The sequence below is a fragment of the Helianthus annuus genome, chromosome 9 (assembly GCF_002127325.2).
Source record: "Helianthus annuus cultivar XRQ/B chromosome 9, HanXRQr2.0-SUNRISE, whole genome shotgun sequence".
Classification (NCBI taxonomy): Eukaryota; Viridiplantae; Streptophyta; class Magnoliopsida; order Asterales; family Asteraceae; genus Helianthus; species Helianthus annuus.
The window spans coordinates 45,248,361-45,268,002 of NC_035441.2; the positions used below are offsets into that span (position 1 = coordinate 45,248,361).

The following is a 19,642-nucleotide window of genomic DNA, read 5'->3' on the forward strand; positions in this document are numbered from 1 at the left end:
GTTCAAACAATTATTTTAAAGCTCCGTCTATTTGGACACACCCAAGTTCTTAAAAAGCTGTGATGATGAAATTCAATAATATGTTGGAGTGACTTGGAGCAAAGTTTGAGATTATCCGCATCTTGGCAGGGCAATCAATCCGGATGGTTATGTGAACGATTCTCTCACATTGCAACCGATTGATTTGCAGCCATGGTGGATTTATCCTTCTTTGCTCCATTGTTTACACATCTGAGCCTTGTATAATCATGTTCTTTCGTTTTGTTTTTGCTGAGCCAATTTAATTAAATTAAATATCTTGTAATTTATTTTATTTTCCTAACTTCCAAGTGTTGATCTTGTGTTACTCATGTATCTTAGGTTTTATCAATTGTAGGAAAGAGATCTATGCAGTTATTGATCCAGTTTTGAGATTATAACTTGAGGTTGGTAACTTAATTGTGTAAATTTCATGATGCCAATCAACCGTAAGGAAAAATAAGAGCACAAAGAAGCTACGTATATCAGGTTTGGGGTTGTCAGCCTGTAGGTCCAACTAGCAGAGGATCTAGTCGCCTAATTCTTGTATACTAACAGACCCGGTTGTGCGGAATCCAACCGGGAAAGCAAACCGAGTTAGAACACGAAAACAGAGATTCAACGTGTAACGTTCACTTGTATATTATAGATCATAAACATTTCAGTACATTGTTTATACAAGATAAATCACCCACAAACAAACTCTAAGTTCACTATCGTGTGTGTGTTCTCTGTGTTCTGTCTCGTGTCCTCTATTCTGTCTTCAGTCCACTGCTGTTATATATAAGCTGCACTCGACGAAACATCTGGACCCGACGAAACCTCATGGCGAAACATAAAGGTGCCGATGAAACTTTGTTATGGAAGACCATGATGACGAAACATGTAGGAGTTTCGTCAATTAGAGTTTCGTCATCAGATCAAGAGTTTCGTCAACAGTAGGAGTTTCGCCAATCAGCATGTAAAGCTGGTGTTTCGTCATGATCATATGCAGGCTGGACTTTCGTCAATCAGCTACAACATGTTTGGCTGTTTCGTCGCTGGCTGCAACAGACAGAAAGATCTGCAACATGCAGATAATAAACAGCAGCAACTATCACCGAGATTGATGGAGGATATCAATTCTTGTAGAGATGTCAAACCGAACAAGTCGCATCCACACTAATGTATCAACAAACTCCCCCTTGGATGCTGCTCGTGAGGGTTCATCTTCCATGTCTTTCATGTCGGAGGATCTTCAAAGCCTTCACGTGTCGTAAGTAGAGAGTGTTGGTGCATGCGTCTGTCGACTTCGTCTTGTATCGAGTCTTATACTAGAATTGTTAGATCAGGGCACGTAGTATGAGAGGATAATAGAGTTTGGGTGTGAATGAGCTAATTTCGCTTGAAATGGCACATGCCACTTTCAAGCGAAATCACAATTGTTAATTCCGCTTGAAATGGCTCCTGCCATTTTCAAGCGAAATCAGCTCCTCTATATATAGCTCTCATTCGAAATTAGTTGCATCTTTTTCCGGTCTGAGCAACGAAGTGCTGCCGAAGTGTCGTCTCGCTGTAAAACGTCATTATATCAATAATATTGACAGTTAAAGTGTAAATCTAGCTGAATTAACCTCGATACGTCTGTTTCCGCCTTTCGTATTGAGAAAAACTCTTCTGATCGACTTGTTCGTGTCTGAAAACGATCCTACAAGTGATATCAGAGCTCAGGAGGAAGAGTTCATACCAATTCAGCTGCAAATTCTGATTTCTACACCTTCTTTTTAAAAAATTTACAACTTTTCAGGATCAAAATGTCTTGATTTTTACACATTATACTCGGAATTGTGTTTTAACAAAACCTTGAGAGTTTCAAGCTAAAATTCGATCTAAAAGTGACAAAATTTCTAATTCCGTTTCAAAATCAGCGAGAGAATGATGACATCAGCAGCATTTCAAACGGAATTAGAGCTTAATTCCGCTTGAAACCGGTATTCCACTTGAAATTTCATCCTTATTCCGCTTGAAATTGGCTAATTCCGCTTCAAAGTCGTGATTCCGCTTCAGTAATCCCGCTTGAAATCTGCTATTCTGCTTTAATCTAGTATTCCGTTTGAAAAAGGTGTTAGTTCAAGCGAAATTAGTTATTCCGCTTGAAAAGATATTTCGCTTGAAAGGAGATTTCGCTTGAACGTACTGATTCCGTGTGAACAGGGATACCGCTTGAGATTGCGATTCCGTTTGAAAACACTGTTTGACAATTTTTTTTGAAAACCGAAACATGGACGAGGAATTTTACAACGCATTCGCTACCTCGGTTACCTCGATCACTCTTGCACAGAACACGATGTTGGAAAATGAAACGGGAACTATGCAAAAACTGCCTAAGCTCATGAACATTGAGGAGTATAAAGGTTGGGAAGGACGATTTGAAAACTGGGTACAAGCGAACACTACAAAAAAACTGTCATTTAGTGACACACAAAAAGTGCCACCAAAATCCATAAAAGTGCCACCAAAGACCCCTTAAGGAATGAGTGGCACACAAAAAAAGTGTCACTAGAAGCAGTGCCACTAAAAGGCTTTAGTGGCACTTTTTAGTGTGCCTCTATAATTCTTTTAGTTATTAGTGGCACTTTTCTTTTAGCCACAATATAAAAAACAAACTTTTTGTGGCACAATTTTTATGCCGGTAAAAACTAATCCTAGTAATATATCTATACTACTTTTAGTGACACATAATTTTTGCCACGAAAATAAAATGCCACTATAAACATTTGTCATATTAATTTCATTAATTTAGCTGTTATTTATTTACGATATAATATAGAAATAAAAATGAAAACATGTAGCAAAATAATAATGTCATAACTTGAACTAAAAGTTAAATCCAAAACATACTATAAGTGTTAGAAAACAAATTAATGTCTACAAAAGAAGTTAAAACGTTCTTTCGATACGAAGCATGCTCTAAAAAACTTAGTGCCAAGCAATCCATTAATCTTGTTATCTCTATTCCTCCAAGGCTTCACATATTTTCAGCTCTGTCATCAATATCGTCACTTCTTGAAGATGATAATTCGTTACTAGGTAAAGAGTTGCTAGGAGCCGAAGAACCGACGCGGGGGACCTAAAATATTTTAATGAGAATAGATGCTAATACAAAGATATATATGTGTAAAAGACCACATAGTAGTACATGTATGTAAGTACCTGTATGTTCATGTTGCTAAGAATTGTAGACAAGTTTGCATCGGGGATACGTTCTTGGATAATGTTCATCATAACGTTCACAACACTCTGAAGCTGATGAATAGTATGTGAATTAGTCGAAGAATCACCTTTACTTTTTGTGGCTGGCATTCTTCCAACTAATTGAACATACCCTCTTTTCTCTGGGCCTTTAACTTTTGAGTATTCATCATTTGTAAAATCATGCGAATCTATGGGTTTGCTTACAGAGTCACTTGCAATAGCTTTTAGTGAAGCCTAAATACATAATAATATAGGTAAGCTTATAAAAAAGTGAACACGCACATGATATGTAAAAATATTTTAATGCATAAAAATACATTACCACAACATTAGCTGCTTTATCATCAACAAAACTTCCATCTTTACGATTGCGAGTTGTTATATACATTTCTCCTCGGGTCGGGTATACACCATCATTCTTCGTTGCCTATAATTTATGCTTAATGATTAGTAAAAGAGATGAAAAACTAAATTTTACAATAATACGTCAAAATAACTAGAATAATACCACTTCATGAGCAAGTCTAGCAAACGACTTTGTCCCGGTTACATGAGGCTCCTTCATCTTTGAGAGGCTCAATCTTTTTGCAGCGCATGTAGTCTATAGTAAATGGTAATTTAACATATGATAGGATTTCTTTCATCTAGTTTCAAAATTATATATATTGCATAAGAATTCAAATTTACATATCATTGTTACCTGAAATTTCAGAGTGAACCAACGAGTAACAAGTTCTTTAAATTGAGTTGGATTCACTCTATCGTCATTATTAGTTTGTTGCGTCACAATTTCGTTAATAGTGAGGCTTGGATCATATCCACGTGACTTTAATGTACCTTTCCACGTTCTCCATTTTTTCCCCATGTTTTGGAATATCCATTCTTTAATCTGACTTGTTTCGTCTGGATGAATAGAAAATTTGGACTACAAAAAGTTACAATATATTAGCGTATACCTCTTACCTTATGAATGGATGCATATCATGTTTGATAAAAGACATACCTTAACAAGAGAATACATATCCTCTTTATTTTTCATAGGAACTTTTCTCCAGTCAGAATACTCAATTGATACATGATCAGCCATCCTCACAAGTGTCCCAAGATACTGAACAAGTTCTTTGCCTTCTTCCACCACTGGTTGTCCATGGTCATTAAATGTGACATCTATTCTTTCAGTAGTATTCATTTTCCATATTTCGGCCTTTTGGGTATAACCTCTAACCTTTTTGGGAGCACCTAAACAAGTTTCGATAAAATAAGACATACAAAAAAACATAGTCTATGTGTATTATCATCTTCACGAAGTCACAATAATAATGGTAATTTAGTTATATATAGATAACGAGTTGCTGAAGTAAAAGGTCAATATTTTTGAAAATTGAAATATATTGTTGGTTTAGGCAACATAGTGAGCTTTTGTACTAACAATTGGACACCAAGTTCTAAAGCAAGTGAAGATAAACAAGTGAAGATGAGTTTGGGGGATGATGCATGGAAGTGGAATAATTTTGCTTTATGTTTTTACTAGGACCATCGGTGGAATGCATATACCATTAGATGTTTAAAAAACTTATATATACTATTGAAAGAGAACATAATTTTGTTAGTAAGTTTAATCAAAACCTATTGCTTTATCTTTTTCAGGGCCATGCAATTGTTCTTGATCATTGTTTTCATCTTCAGAATAGTTGGGATCTGCCATGACTCCATGCTCATCATCTTCATCAGCACCATCTACTTCCGTATCCACATTATTACCTTCTTAAAGCATAGAAGAGTAAATCAATATAAAAGGTACTTTTAATTCAATAAACTTTAAGATTAACAAAATAATACCTTGAAATATTTCCTCGTCCTCTTCATCAATCATCCTTCTCTTTGCTCCTTCTTTATTCGGTTTTGCTGCATTAGAAGTAGACGGAACCTTTTGGGAGACATTTGGAGCAAGCACCCGACGTAGTTTTGTTAGATTAGCAGTTCTACTCATGGACATTGGTGGAATATATTGTGAATGGTGTCGCTAAAACATATTTATTTTCATTAGATCACATTTCTATATAAAATAAAATAAACAAAGTTTGAATAGTCATATTACCTTTTTGGGTACTACAATACTTCTACCAACTTGTTGGTTATCTTCCTCACAATCATCACCTGAATCTTCACCTGGATCTGGAATATAATCTACATCCCCCGCACGAGTGTCCCGTTTCACTGTTTTTTTCTTCATTTTGTTACTGTCTACCAAACTTGTCATCGAGCCCACAACGTTTTTAACTCCTAATTCTCGTAGTCTTTTTTGGTTCTCCTGAATCCTCGCTAGTCTAGCTTCCATGTACACATTACCTAGTCAAAGTCAAAAACTAACCAATGAGAAGAAGAAAAAAATACATCGAGAATTCGGATAATTTGCATTAGTTCCTTGTGCATCAGAATTTGATGGATAATCTTGTATTTTACCGATGTCGGTAGAAGTGATATGTAGTTGATTGCGCCTACCCATATTGTCTATTCAAAAACATACAATACAATAACGATATTTAGTATATAATATTATAATAACATGCAAGAAACAAAGTGGGTTCAAAGAAGAAACGAGGGCTGCACATATCAGGTATCAACATCAAGGAACTGAATATGGGTCTGATCTCCAACCGGTGGTGGCGTATCAAGGCCTTTGGCTCCCAACTTTGGGCCCTAGTAGTTAAGGCGACGGTAACATTGACTGCATTAAAATGATTCTGAGTAGGGATGCAAACGAGTCGAGCTACTCGAGCTCGGCTTGAAAAAAAGCTTGAACAAGCCGAGCTTGAAAGAGTCAAGCTTAAACGAGCTCGAGCTCGAGCCCGAGTCTAAAAAGAAGCTCGTTTAGTAAACGAGCCCGAGCCCGAGCTTTGCTTATCGAGCTCGAGCCGGCTCGCGGGCCTAAATGAGCTTTCTGTTTATATATTTTATATTAAACATATATTTATATAATAATAATAATTACCATTTATATAAATAGAAAAAAAATACCTAAATTATATGTATAATAAAAATTATAATTAATATAAATTAATTAATAAATACTAAACGAGTCTAGCACGAGCCGAGTTCGAGCTTGAAAATTTATCGAGTCGAGCTCGAGTTTAATTAGAAATAAAGCTCGAATCGAGCCGAGCTCGAGCTCGAGCTTTCATATGTTAAACGAGCTCGAGCTCGAGCCTGGTTGAGCTCGGGATCGGCTCGACTCGACTCGTTTGCACCCCTAATTCCGAGCAGCAATGACGGGTTTAGACTATACCACAACAGTTAACAAGGAGTTTGGGAAAGTTAATTTGGATCTCAATAAATACATCCAGTGTGATTGGAAAGGGCGATTCAGCCTTGTTTTGGCATGCCAATTGGACCTAGGGAGTTGCGCTAAAGGTCCGGCTCTTGTGCCTATTTCAACCGGTCAAAGACAAAGCAGCTTACGTTTCTCATTACTAAGGAGATGAGATGGGGGTAGTATAATATCAATGTACTGGTGAGTCAAGGGTGGTTTTATGGGTCACGCTGGGTGTTGGTGCCTTGTTAGCATCTTGCTAATGGGTACTGTTGTAATTCTTTTGACGTGGTGTGGAATAAAAGTTGTGTTTGGCTGTTAAAAATAAGAAATACAAGTATCCTAAATATAATACATACACATGTATAGTAAGTTTAATCAGAACCTGTTGCTTTATCTTTTTCAGGGCCATGCAATTGTTCTTGATCATTGTTTTCATCTTCAGAAAAGTTGTGATCTGCCATGTCTCCATGCTCATCATCTTCATCAACACCATCTACTTCCTTATCCACTTTATTACCTTCTTAAAGCATAGAAGAGAAAATCAATATAAAGGTACTTTTAACTGAATAAACTTTAAGATTAACAAAATAATACCTTGAAATATTTCCTCGTCCTCGTCATCATCCTCATCAACAAGAATCATCCTTCTCTTTGCTCCTTCTTTATTCGGTTTTGTTGCATTTGAAGTAGACGGAACCTTTTGGGAGACATTTGGAGCAAGCACCCGACCTAGTTTCGTTAGATTAGCAGCTCTACTCATGGACATTGGTGGAATATATTGTGAATGGTGTCGCTAAAACAAATTTATTTTCATTAGATCACATTTCTATATAAAATAAAATAAACAAAGTTTGAATAATCTTATTACCTTTTTGGATACTACAATACTTCTACCAACTTGTTGGTTATCTTCCTCACAATCATCACCTGGATCTGGATTTGGAATATAATCTACATCCCCCGCACGAGTGTTCCGTTTCACTGTTTTTTTCTTCATTTTGTTACTGTCTACCAAATTTGTCATAGAGTCCACAACGTTTTTAACTCCTAATTCTTGTAGTCTTTTTTTGTTCTCCTGAATCCTCGCTGGTCTAGCTTCCATGTACACATTACCTAGTCAAAGTCAAAAAAATAACCAATGAGAAGAAGAAAAAAAACAATACATCAAAGTAGAACCGGCAAACGGATCGGTCGGGTCATGGGTCAAAACGGGTTCGTGTCCAAACGGGTCTAAAAAAAGGGTTGTTTTGGTTCGGGTCGAAACGGGTTCGGGTTGGAACGGGTTCGGGTCGGAGCGGGTTTGGGTCGGAACGGGTTCGGGTCAAAACGGGTTTCAGGTTGGTTAAAAAATGTTTTTTTAAGTGATTGTACATCAAGGGACAATTTTGTCGGGTTAAAACGGGTCCGGGTTGGTAACCTTCGAAAAAGTTTCTGTGGAATACAGTCCCGCATAACTCCCTTTCACTCTAAATGATAACCGGCTGCAAACACTTGTATCGATCCTAATCACTAATCTTTTCACCCGTTTATTTCAGATTCAGCCGTGAATTCTTTTTGTTTTCTAATCACAGACGCAAGCTGTAACTATCAAACTAAATCAGTCTTTTTCTATGTTCAAAAACCCGACTGCAGAAATCGAGTTAGCTGTCGCAGACGCCATTAACATTGAAAAGTCAGTTGCTGATAGACCAGCAGTAAACTCGTAAAATCCAATATAATATGTCGAGTATTGAACCCAAATCAAATCCAAATTAACTTTGTAAATAACAGCTGCAACACGACTCAGATTCATAACTAAAATAAGCCGTGATGTGCGTGTATAACTAGATTTTCTTTGATTTAGTTCCTTCTTTGAACCAAACTCGGATCTTAATCATCAAACTGAAACTGATTCAGATCTGATTTCGATTCAAAATATTCTTTCAGCCGATTTAAACATACATGAAACAGATCTAATATCGATGTTCTGATTTTGTTCTTAAAAAAAACTAAAACTAATCGAAACAATCAACTGAATTCACAATCACTGAAACTGATTTCACTAAAATCAACAGAAACTAATCGAAACAAACTAAATTCACTATGTACTCAATTCAGACTTAAATTTTGTATGTTATCATCAACGACAACAAAATTTAACTTTTTAGTCGTTAATTAGATTCATTGTATACCAATTTCAGTCGTACTCATAGAATACTGAGATGTGAATCAGTTTCAGTTGTAATAACGCTTATACAGGTCTGCATGTATTAAGGGTACGGGTCGAAACGGTTCGGGTCGAAAATGGTTCGACTCGAAACGGTACGCGTCGAAACGTACGAAACTCGTCCCGACCCGAAACTCGTCTCGTGCGGAAACTCGTGTCGGCCCAAAACCCGTTGTGATCCGAAACCCGTCCCATGCAGAAACTCGTGTCGGCCCGAAACCCGACCCGAACCGACCCCGTTCCAATCCAAAACCTACATCGTGCTGAAACCGTCTCGGCCAGAATTCGGATAATTTGCATTAGTACCTTGTGCATCATGAGAATTTGATAGATAATCTTGCATTTTACTGTTGTCCGTAGAAGTGATATGTAGTTGTTTCCGCCTACCCATATTGTCTATTCACAATATTTAGTATATAATATTATAATAACATGCAAGAAACAAAGTGGGTTCAAAGAAGAAACGAGGGTTGCGCATATTAGGTATCAACATCAAGGAACTGAATATGGGCCTGATCTCCGACTGGTGGTGGCGTATCAAGGCCTTCGGTCCCACCTTTGGGCCCTAGTAGTTAAGGCGACAGTAACATTGGCTGCACTAATGTGATTCCGAGTAGGGGTGTAAACGAGCTGAGCTACTCGAGCTCGGCTTGAAAAAAAGCTCAAACGAGCCGAGCTTAAACGAGCTCGAGCTCGAGCCTAAAGGTAGATTGTTTAGTAAACGAGCCCGAGCTTTGCTTATTGAGCTCGAGCCGGCTCGCGAGCCTAAACGAGCTTTCTGTTTATATAGTTTATATTAAACATATATTTATATAATAATAATTACCATTTATATAAATAGAAAAAAAAATAACTAAATTATATGTATAATAATAATTATAATTAATATAAATTAATTAATAAATACTAAACGAGTCTAGCACAAGCTGATTTCGAGCTTGAAAATTACCTTCGAGTTGAGCTCAAGTTTAATTAGAAATAAAGCTCGAATCGAGCCGAGCTTGAGCCTGGTTGAGCTCGGGCTCGGCTCGACTCGTTTGCACCCCTTATTCCGAGCGGTAATGACGGGGTTTAGACTATACCACAACAGTTAACAAGGAGTTTGGGAAAGTTAATTTGGATCTCAATAAATACATCAAGTTTGATTGGAAAGGGTGATTCAGCCTTGTTTTAGCATGACAATTGGACCTGATGTAAACCAAAAGAATATGTATATGTATGAACTTATCTACTCATAATGAACACAACAAGATTGTTTCTTTGAACATATTTAAATCGAACATAATCATCTATCTTTTACAATTTACTGACCTAAAATTGAAGGTGGTTGAGGTTGCGATTGAACCAATGGTTAAGGGTTATCGTTTTCATACAAAAAGTCGAGAGAAGTCACTAAAAACCCAAAACAGTGGTGTTGTTGTTACTGTAGAAGGTGAAAATTACGCTAGTAGTCGAGATAGAAGGCCTGTTCAAGGCGTGGTTAACTACTATGGTAAATTGAATGACATTATTGAGTTAAACTACTCAGGTCAAATACGAGTAGTTTTATTCAAATGTGAATGGGTTGATATCAATCGGGGCTACAAGATAGATAATGGTGTAACATTGGTAAATTTCTCATACAAGGCACATACAGGGGCTAGTTTAACTGATGATCCATTTGTATTGGCAGCACAAGTTGATAAGGTGTTCTATGTCACAGATCCCAAGCATAAAGACTGGGAGGTTGTCAGATTTGTAAAAGTAAGAGATGTATTTGACATGGGAGTTCTTGATGATTGCACATTTAATGTGCCTAATTTGCATAGGATTGGGGATGATGGTGAAGATGGCATTGACATTACACCTGATATGGAACATGAAGTAGATGTTGAAGAAAACGACGATGAGTCTTTTTTTTAATTAGTTACAAATATTATGTTGTAAACCTTTGATGTAACTTTGTTTTCGGAATTTAGTATTATGTGGTGAGTATGTCGACTTAAGGATGTTAACCTATGAGGTCGACTTTCTGATTTAGTTCATTTAGAATGCTGACTTTCTGTTTGAATATGATACTATTAGATATGGTACAGTTGACCATAGTTAGATCAGTTGCCTTTCTAACCTATCATATACCGACCATAATTATACACTGAACTGGTTTTTAATTCTTAATGCAATTGGTTTTTTTTAGGTTAGTGAACTTATAGTTGCAGTTAAGGGAGAAAAGGAGGTACTTGTGCATGGTGGGATGATTAAACCCACAAAAATTCTTGTGGATATATCGGAGTCAGTGGCTGGAGTTGTGTTTGTGGATGGTGAGTTCCTCTGCCCCTATGAGTTTCTTTGAATTTGATTTATGTGTTTAATAGGAAACTTAGAGGGTGAGTCAAGGTTTTGATTAATGGGTTTGATATGAAACTTAGGGTGAGTCAAAGTTATGATTAACGGGTTTAATATGAAACTTAGTGGGTGAGTCAAGGTTATGATTAATGGGTTTGATATGATCTATTCAGGTATACATATGCATACATGCCTGCCTGAACCAGTAGTGGTGCTTAATGTCATTTGGGCTCAACCGCAACCTGTTTCAGCACTATATGAGGCATCCAAAAAAGATGAGAAGCAGGTTGATATACGTTACTGGTGAGATGGTAAATCTCTCTCTCATCATTCATTAAATGGCCATCAAAATATGTGAATCGGGTTGGATTAGGTGTCAAATCATGATCATGCTCTGTTAATGTTTGAATGTAAACGGGTTTAAGTCAAAATGGGCCAATTTAAAAAAGGCATCATTTTGCCATTTGATCAAATTGGATCTCAGACTTTCACATTCGGTGAGCATGCAGCCATAGCTCGTATTTTTAGCCCTGATTGTTTTTTAGGGGAGGGTGGGTTTGGATCAGTGTACAGAGGGCAAATTCAGGGAAGTGGTCAGGTATTTTTAGCCCTGATGGCAGGTTACAATTTCTTTAAAAGTGCTAGTTACACAATTGAAATCCTTTCTACAGCTTCTTTTGCTAACGAAAAGGACAATCTGCGTAGGAAACCTTTAAATTTGAAACTGAAATAGAAAGGTTTGGTTTAGACTTTAGAGAATCCTATAGCTATATCTTCTTCTAATTCCCTCTAAACTTTGTGGATGTATTTCTCAGGTTCTTGCACTACATCTATTTAACCAGTTACCCATTTGACCCATATTGATAATAGATAAACCCTTGGTCAAAATTTCCACCTCTAAATTATATACAAATTCAAGACCAACTAAAAATCTTTAGACATGCTTAATAATTTCAAGATGTCAATATAGTTTGTTGATGATGCATGCAGGACTTGCAGAAAAAAAGGTGAATAATGCGGCACAGAGTCACCCTTTGGTGGCTCACTTACATCTGAATCAAGCATTTACATTGTGGACACATTAGGTTGCAAAGTCATGCTTTCACTATTTTTTTTTTTTGAGTAAATTGCGGTTTTGGTCCTTGTGGTTTATTAGCCATTGCAATATTTTACAATTCTGAAAAGTCTTGCAATTTTGATACTAATGTTTTCATTTCATTGCAATTTCAATCCTCCTTATTAACCCCATCCATAACCTAGTTAAAACAAGTCACATGACTATCATGTGCAAGGGCATTATCGTAAATAACCATAAAATGAAACAAACAAATAGAACAAAAATAACCTCTTTGAATCATACGACGTTCTGAGTGATATTGTCCTAGGGTTTCCCATGAGCGACACAAATCTCCATTTTCTTCAAAATCGGATGTGGTTCTCGATCATAACTGGGTGTTTCGGAAGCATAACTGGGTGTTAAATTTATGCATGGCTGAAGCAGGTTATAAACACACAGCAGCATCCGCTGCATGCAAATTTATGGACGCTGTAGTGTCGCCCGCACGCTGCAGCGTCACCCGCACACTGAATAACTGATTTTTTTTAAACCGATCCAAAAAACCGGTCAATAAAACTTACAGAAAAAACCGCTTCGCTGCAGTGTCGAAAAACCTGCAGAACGCTCCCGAACGCTGCACTTTTTTGATGTTTTTTTGCTGAAAAATCTGCATTTTTTGGGGTTTTTTTGCTGAAAAAAACCTGCAGTTTTTAGCCGTTTTTTTGCTGAATGAACCTGCACTTTTTTGACATTTTTTGAGGATAAAACCCTGTATTTTTTTGGGTTTTTTTTGCTGAAAAAACCTGCAGATTTTTGGCTTTTTTTGCTGAACAAACCTTCACCTTTTTGATGATAAAAACCTGCATTTTTAGAGTTTTTTTTGCTGAAAAAAGCCTGCAGTTTTTAGGCTTTTTTTGCGGAAATAACTTGATTTTTTTTTACTTTTTTTTGCTGATAAAAACCTGCTGTTTTTTTGGTGTTTTTTCGCTCAATTAAACCTACAGTTTTTTGCCGATTTTTTGTTCAAAAAACCTTATACGCAACGTACACGTCGTTAACTGACAACATCAAACATGTTATAAGCACACGCAGCAGCAGTTATAGTTAGTCGTATAAATCGTTACCTGAATGTGCACGCAGCGTACACATCGTTAACTAATAACTTCAGCTGAATCGTTACAGCGTACACGTTGTTAGTCATTTAAATAGTTTCAGTTATTCGTTTACATCAGCTGATGTATTAGGGCTTGGGATGTGAAGAAGAAAGAAACAGAAGTTAAGTAGTAACATTATTTCTTTCATATTTATGGTTATTTACGATAATGCCCCTGCACATGATAGTCATGTGACTTGGTTTTAACTAAGTTATGGATGAGGTTAGTAATGTGGACTGGAATTGCAATGAAATGAAAACATTAGTATCAAAATTGCAATACTTTTCAAAATTGTAAAATATTGCAATGGCTAATAAACCATAGGGACCAAAACCGCAATTTACTCTTTTTTTTTCTCCGAGTTAGTTTTGCGATTTATACTGAAATAATATATGTTTTTAATATATGTAGGTGCAGAGGTTATTTTGCCAGGGAAACAAAACATCTTCGACTGTGTACTGACTACACTATTGCCTACTTACATAAGCAGCGCAACGGATTACCTTTGAAAAACTTGTAACTAATGGTAAACCGTATGCTAATGACAGGAAGTTGTACGCATAAGCGTCTCAAATTTTGTTCGGTGCACTATAAACAACACCATGATAGATTAATGACAAACTCTTATTAACATGAGGAATGCTTGTAACCGTACCTAATTGAATCTAAATTGTGATGTTGCGCAACGACTGAAAAGGAATACCCCTAGTTACTTTATATTTGAAAAAGCACGGCTGGAAACAATACCCTTCTTACTTTGGGTCGTCTGACTGTCAATCCACGGTTATAGTTTTAGATTAGCTTTCTTGTAATATGTATATTAGATGAAGGTGAAGGTAAAAAGTTGTAGAGAGAGAGAAAGGAGAGCAGAGAAAACTTCACGCAGTGCCATTAGTTTGTTACCATGACTTGCAAATTATAACTAAACCGAATGTTGAAAGAAACAAAGTCTAGAAAATGAAAAGTTGAAACAAAATGGAGATTAGGTGTGTAGATACCGAATTTAACAGACTAATGGTCTAAAACCGTTGTTTTGTGTTCATATAGAAATACGTTGTGGCCAATGACACATAGAGGAGGACAAACTGGGTAATTTTAATAACCGGTTTCGGTTTCACGTAGGGGTGCAAACGAGCCGAGTGGCTCGCGAGCTACTCGAGATCGGCTCGAGAAAAAGCTCAAAACAAGCCGAGCCTTATCAAGCCCGAGCCGAGCTTGAGCCTAAAATAAAGCTCGTTTGTTTATTGACCTTGAGCTCGAGCCTCACATGTGAAGTTCGTTAGGCTCGTCGAACCTTACGAGCCATAGTGTAAACGAGCCGAGTCGAGCCGAGCTTATTTAAACTTGTTTACAAGCCGACCTCGAACCTAAAAATAAGCTTATTTAGTAAACGAGCCCGAGCTTCATTTATCGAGCTCGCGAGCCTAAAAAGTCTATTTATATTATTTTTAATTAATATATTAATTTATAGATAATAAACGAGCCAAGCTCGAGCTTAAGAAAATACCAACAAGCTGAGCTCGAGCCCGAGCTCTCATAAGTTAATCTAGCTCGAGCTCGAGCCTGGTCGAGCTCGGACTCGCCTTTGCTCGTTTGCACCCCTATTTGAAACTAATATAATCACTCCTTTTTATTTTTTTAATATATCATTTTTAATGTTTATGTGTTTAAATTATGAGTTTAAAAAATGAAAAAAGTAGTATAACTTATTTGGATCAGGTTGTCACAAATTGTCATGAATTATGGCTTATCATATCTATTTTTTTGGATATTGATGGATTCATTAGTTACAGTGGTTCTTAACTAACTATGATGAAATTTTGTTTGTTTTTTATATATTCTTTTTGTTAGTATTGTTTTACATTTTGGAATTACAGATCAGATATGGGTTTCAATAAAGGAAATTAGAGTTGCTTGAAATTATCAATGATATACGCAAAGTGTCATTATAAACATAAATTAGTGGTATAAAAGGTAAATGGCAGTAAAAGTATGTGTTAAATAAATGTGGCATGCACAAAATGCCATTAAAAATCTATATTAGCGGCATAAAAACTATATGCCACCAAAAGTGTGTGTTAATCAAATGTGGCATACTCAAAGTGCCACTATAAACCTAAATTAGTGGCACAAAGGCTAAATGTCACTAAAAGTGTGTGCCACTAAATGGCATTTTTTTGTAGTGGAACTATTTAGATGTTTGGGAATGCGTTGAGACAAAATACATTAGACCGAGTTCACCTTGGAGACCTGATGCGGTTATGAGTACGACCGGGCGTGGGAGGCACTCGGTCTTTTGCTATCAAGGATATGAGTGCTGATGATAAAAAGAAATATAATAATGAAAAAATGATGTTAAGTCAGCTACAACAAGCTATGAAAGAAGACATCTTGGTCTTGTTGCAACACAATGGTAGTGCTTATTCAATCTGGAAAGCTTTAAGATCAAAGTTTGTTGGTAGTCAAGAAATGATAAAGAACAAAAAATCACTTTTGAAGAAAGAGTTTGATCTATTTTGAGGTTTGAAAAATGAGAGCACAAAGCAGATAATCGAAAGGTACTGCAATTTGTTGGTAAACATGAGGAGAATGAGCACCAACAAAGACAATGAAGAGTTGATTGAAAAATTAGCAGATGCATTGCCACACGAAACTTGGGGCACATACTTAATGATGCTAAGGAACAAGAAGGGTTTTAGCAATCTGACACTTAGCAAATTCATTGAAAAGATTGAGGCTCATGAGATGGAACAGATAAAGATTTCAAGAATGAAAGTGTTTGATGGTGAACAAGATATCAGTTTGTACTACAAAGCAGGATTGAATGAAAAGACAAACATGTCACTGAAAGTTGAAACTGCATTCAATGCAAAGGGTTCATCAAGTGGTTCATCTAAAGGATCAAGCAGCAAAACGAGTTTTTCTTCATATCCATCATTTGATCCGAATTTGGCAAGAACAAAGAATGGCAGGAAATTACAATGCAATATTGTTTTGAATCTTGAGGATGATCAAGATTACACAGAAGAAGTTGCAAAAAGCCACATGTCTTTGTTGGGGACTGTTTTAGAATCGTATGGAAGTTTTGTTGCTGGTCGGATCGGGAATCCAATGCTGACCAAGGAGGATTACGATCAGATCGATGCTGAAGAGATGGAGTTAATAGATATAAAATGGTGTTTGGCTAGCGTGTTGAGGAGAGCTGAGAAATTCAAGCAGATCACAGGAAGAGATGATCTCCGTGAGGCTAATGTTTCTACTTTAGGTTTTGACAAATCTAAAGTCACTTGTTTTTGTTGCAGGGAAAAAGGACACTTCAAGAGGGAGTGCACCAATCGCGAGGCAAGTGGAGCTCAAAATCCATTTAACAACAATGATTACTACCGGAAGGCCATCTACCATCAAGTTGCTCAACAACCAACTCAGCAACAGGCACAAACAGCACATGGAAGGAATGTGATTGAAGAATCTTCAAAGAGAGCTTGTATGGTGAATCAAGATGAAAAGAAGCCATCAACAGGATTCAACTGGGACAAATATATACCAGCTGATGGTAAAGCATGTGTGATTGATCAAGACGATGAAAAATTACCTGAAGGGTTTAGCTGGGAGAATTTCAATTGGGATGATTATGATCCTAACAAAGCTCCAGTTCACACAGCTTTTGTTGCCCGAATTGAAGAAGATAGTGATGATGATACTGAATATTATGCAAAAAGAATGAGAGATCATTTGAAAATGATGGCAGAAAGTGACAGTGAAGATGAAAAAGCTAAACAGAAAAAGAAAAAGATCAAAACACCGGTCAGTAGTGATGATGAAGATGTTCCGGTGGTCAGAAGAAAAGTTAAAGAAGTTCCAAAGTTCAAGATTAGTGAAGAGGTTGATGCCAGAGAGATTCCTGTGAATTGCGAAATCTGTGAAATTATAAAAAAGAAAAACAGTGAGTTGATCAACAACATGAATAGGTTGAAGGAATTTTATGATGTGCTAAACAAAGCCATGAATATGTACAATGACACAAGTGAAGAACAGGCAACAGCAATGAAGACACTTCAAGGAGCGTTCATGATCAAGAAGAAAGTTGTGAACAACTACATCGAGAAGTGTGCTGTTCTAGAACAAAAACTGGAGGCTCAAAGAATTAAAACTGAAAGAGTTAATCGTTTGTTGAAAAGTTACTCATGTACTTCTTATGTCATTGACAGGATTTATCCAACTATTGAAGGCATGAAGGCATTTGAAGATGATGAAGTGACTGAAGAACAGAGGGTTTCTGAAAAAAAGACTCCAGAAAAGAAGAACGAAAAGAAGAATGACACAAAGAAAAAGACTGACAAGAAAAATTCTGGTAAGAAACAAGGTGTCAGCTATAACAAGTGTCCACCCCCGCTGGAAAATGGATATTTGCCCAGAAATCCAAATTATGAAAGAGTCCAAAAGGCAACAAACTTACAGTAGGAGTCAGAGTCATCAGTAAATTTGCCAGAAAGTATTGATGTCACGTTTACATCGTCTGACACTGATCAACAATCTCAATTGATGAAGAAAGTGGTGGATCATGTGTTAGATAACGATGAAACTGAGGAGTCAAAGTCGGAGTCAAAGTCTGAGTCCAGCACTCCGGGTCAAAATGAAAAACAGGGCAAAAGAGTTTATGATAAAGAATTCCTGTTATCAAAATCTAATTTGAATGATGAAACATTTAAAGTGGCATATACTTTGAATGATTCGGACAAATTATATTCTGATGAAGAATTTCCAATAAGAGGTGTCAAAACTGAGATGATAAGAAAGGTTTTCAAACTAACAGAAATCAATATTTCTGAAATAAAAGATATAAATCTTACTGATAAACCTAAAAAATACACCTCAAGAGTTCAGCAAAGATTAAACAAGAAAAAGGGTTACAGTTCTGGTTCTGGTTTTCAAAAGAAACCAAACCATAATGGTAATTTCAAAAAGAAAGGTCTTGGCTTTACTCCAACGGAAAATCAGAAAAATGAAAAATATGTTCGAGATTTTAAATCAACAATGACATTTGTTTCAGGTACATCTTCTGAAGAAGAAAAAGAAAAGTTGTTCAGAAAGCAGTCAAACAGAGATTTCCTTGCAATGAAGCAAGATGAGATGAAGACTGTTGATCAGAAGAAGAAAACTCGAACCTGTTTCAAGTGTGGAAAAAATGGTCATAATGCCATGAACTGTTTTCAGGCAAATCAATCCAAACAGGGAGTTTCTAAACTAAAAGAGAAAGTGATTGAATTTGAACCACCAATTGATAGAACCAAATTATTCAAAAATTCAAAATTTGAAATTGGTGAATGTTCAAATAGATTTTACAAGAAAAGAGCTAAATCTCACAACCAGAAATGGGTTGTTAAGAAGTCTGTTGATAGTTCTAGCGATGATTCTGATAGGTCAAAATCAGAGGAGCTATCTTCTGGCGATGAATCTGATTCCACAAAATCAGAGGAGCCACAGATTGTAGAAAATGGTGAAAAATCAGTTTCGACTGTGGATGATAAGAATTTTCCACCACTTCGGGCTGAAAATTTTAAGAAGAAAATTGGTAAAGTTGAAATTTCAAACCAATTTTATTCTGACAAAAAGGTTTTTGATGTTGAAAACGCCTTTAACCCCAAAGTGAAACACATTTTTGGAAAAATGATTGACCGAAAAGTCAAAGGGGTTAAAGAGTTCTATGAGAAGAAAATGGGAGGTAAGAAACCGAGTATTGGTAAAATGAATTTGTGTAGATGTTTTATTTCTACAAGTGGTACATAGGTTTGTTCTTACAAGTGGTAAATCAGGGACATTAAGTTGTACTTGATTTTCTACTAATAGTTAAAATGGGGTTCATCTAGTGTAAAGAAGAAAGAAACAAAGTGATGATCTTATCCCCAAACCTACAATTGGTTTTAACAAAACTTATTTTCCGGAAAAACCATTTTGATTAAAACAAACTTAAGTGTTTTGAAATCTTAATGGGAAAATAGTTTGTTGAGAGGGGGAGTTCTGATTGTTTATGCCGAATGGATGGCGATTTGAAGCTATTCATAACAGTTGTCAAATTTCTTGTACAGTTTGTTTTCAAATTTCCTTTACATGTGTTTGCATTTTAGGGGTAGTAAAAATTTCAGAAAATCCAAAAACATTAGAAAATTTGAAAAATACAAAAACATGATAAAATCAAAAATGAGTTTGGTTGTGAAAAGAGGAAATGATAGTACATCAGTGAACTATCACAACATGCTAAATAATTGGAAGTCGAAAATGTGATAAACAATCTCACTGTGGATGTGCCAGTAGGTTTTTACACATTCAGTAGATTG

The 19,642-nt window shown here is 36.4% G+C and overlaps 2 long non-coding RNA genes across 2 annotated transcripts; one reads left to right on the forward strand and one right to left on the reverse strand.

The window, feature by feature from the left end:
• Positions 1–3,032: 3,032 nt before the first annotated feature.
• On the reverse strand, positions 3,033–3,480 carry LOC118481958. Its single transcript, XR_004866412.1, has 2 exons — positions 3,211–3,480; positions 3,033–3,127 (listed from the first exon to the last, which is right to left on the reverse strand). It is a non-coding gene; the product is annotated as an uncharacterized LOC118481958 (long non-coding RNA).
• A 7,834-nt stretch (positions 3,481–11,314) lies between these two features.
• LOC110874271 lies at positions 11,315–14,038 on the forward strand. Its single transcript, XR_002555794.2, has 3 exons — positions 11,315–11,407; positions 12,087–12,181; positions 13,719–14,038. It is a non-coding gene; the product is annotated as an uncharacterized LOC110874271 (long non-coding RNA).
• Positions 14,039–19,642: the final 5,604 nt, after the last annotated feature.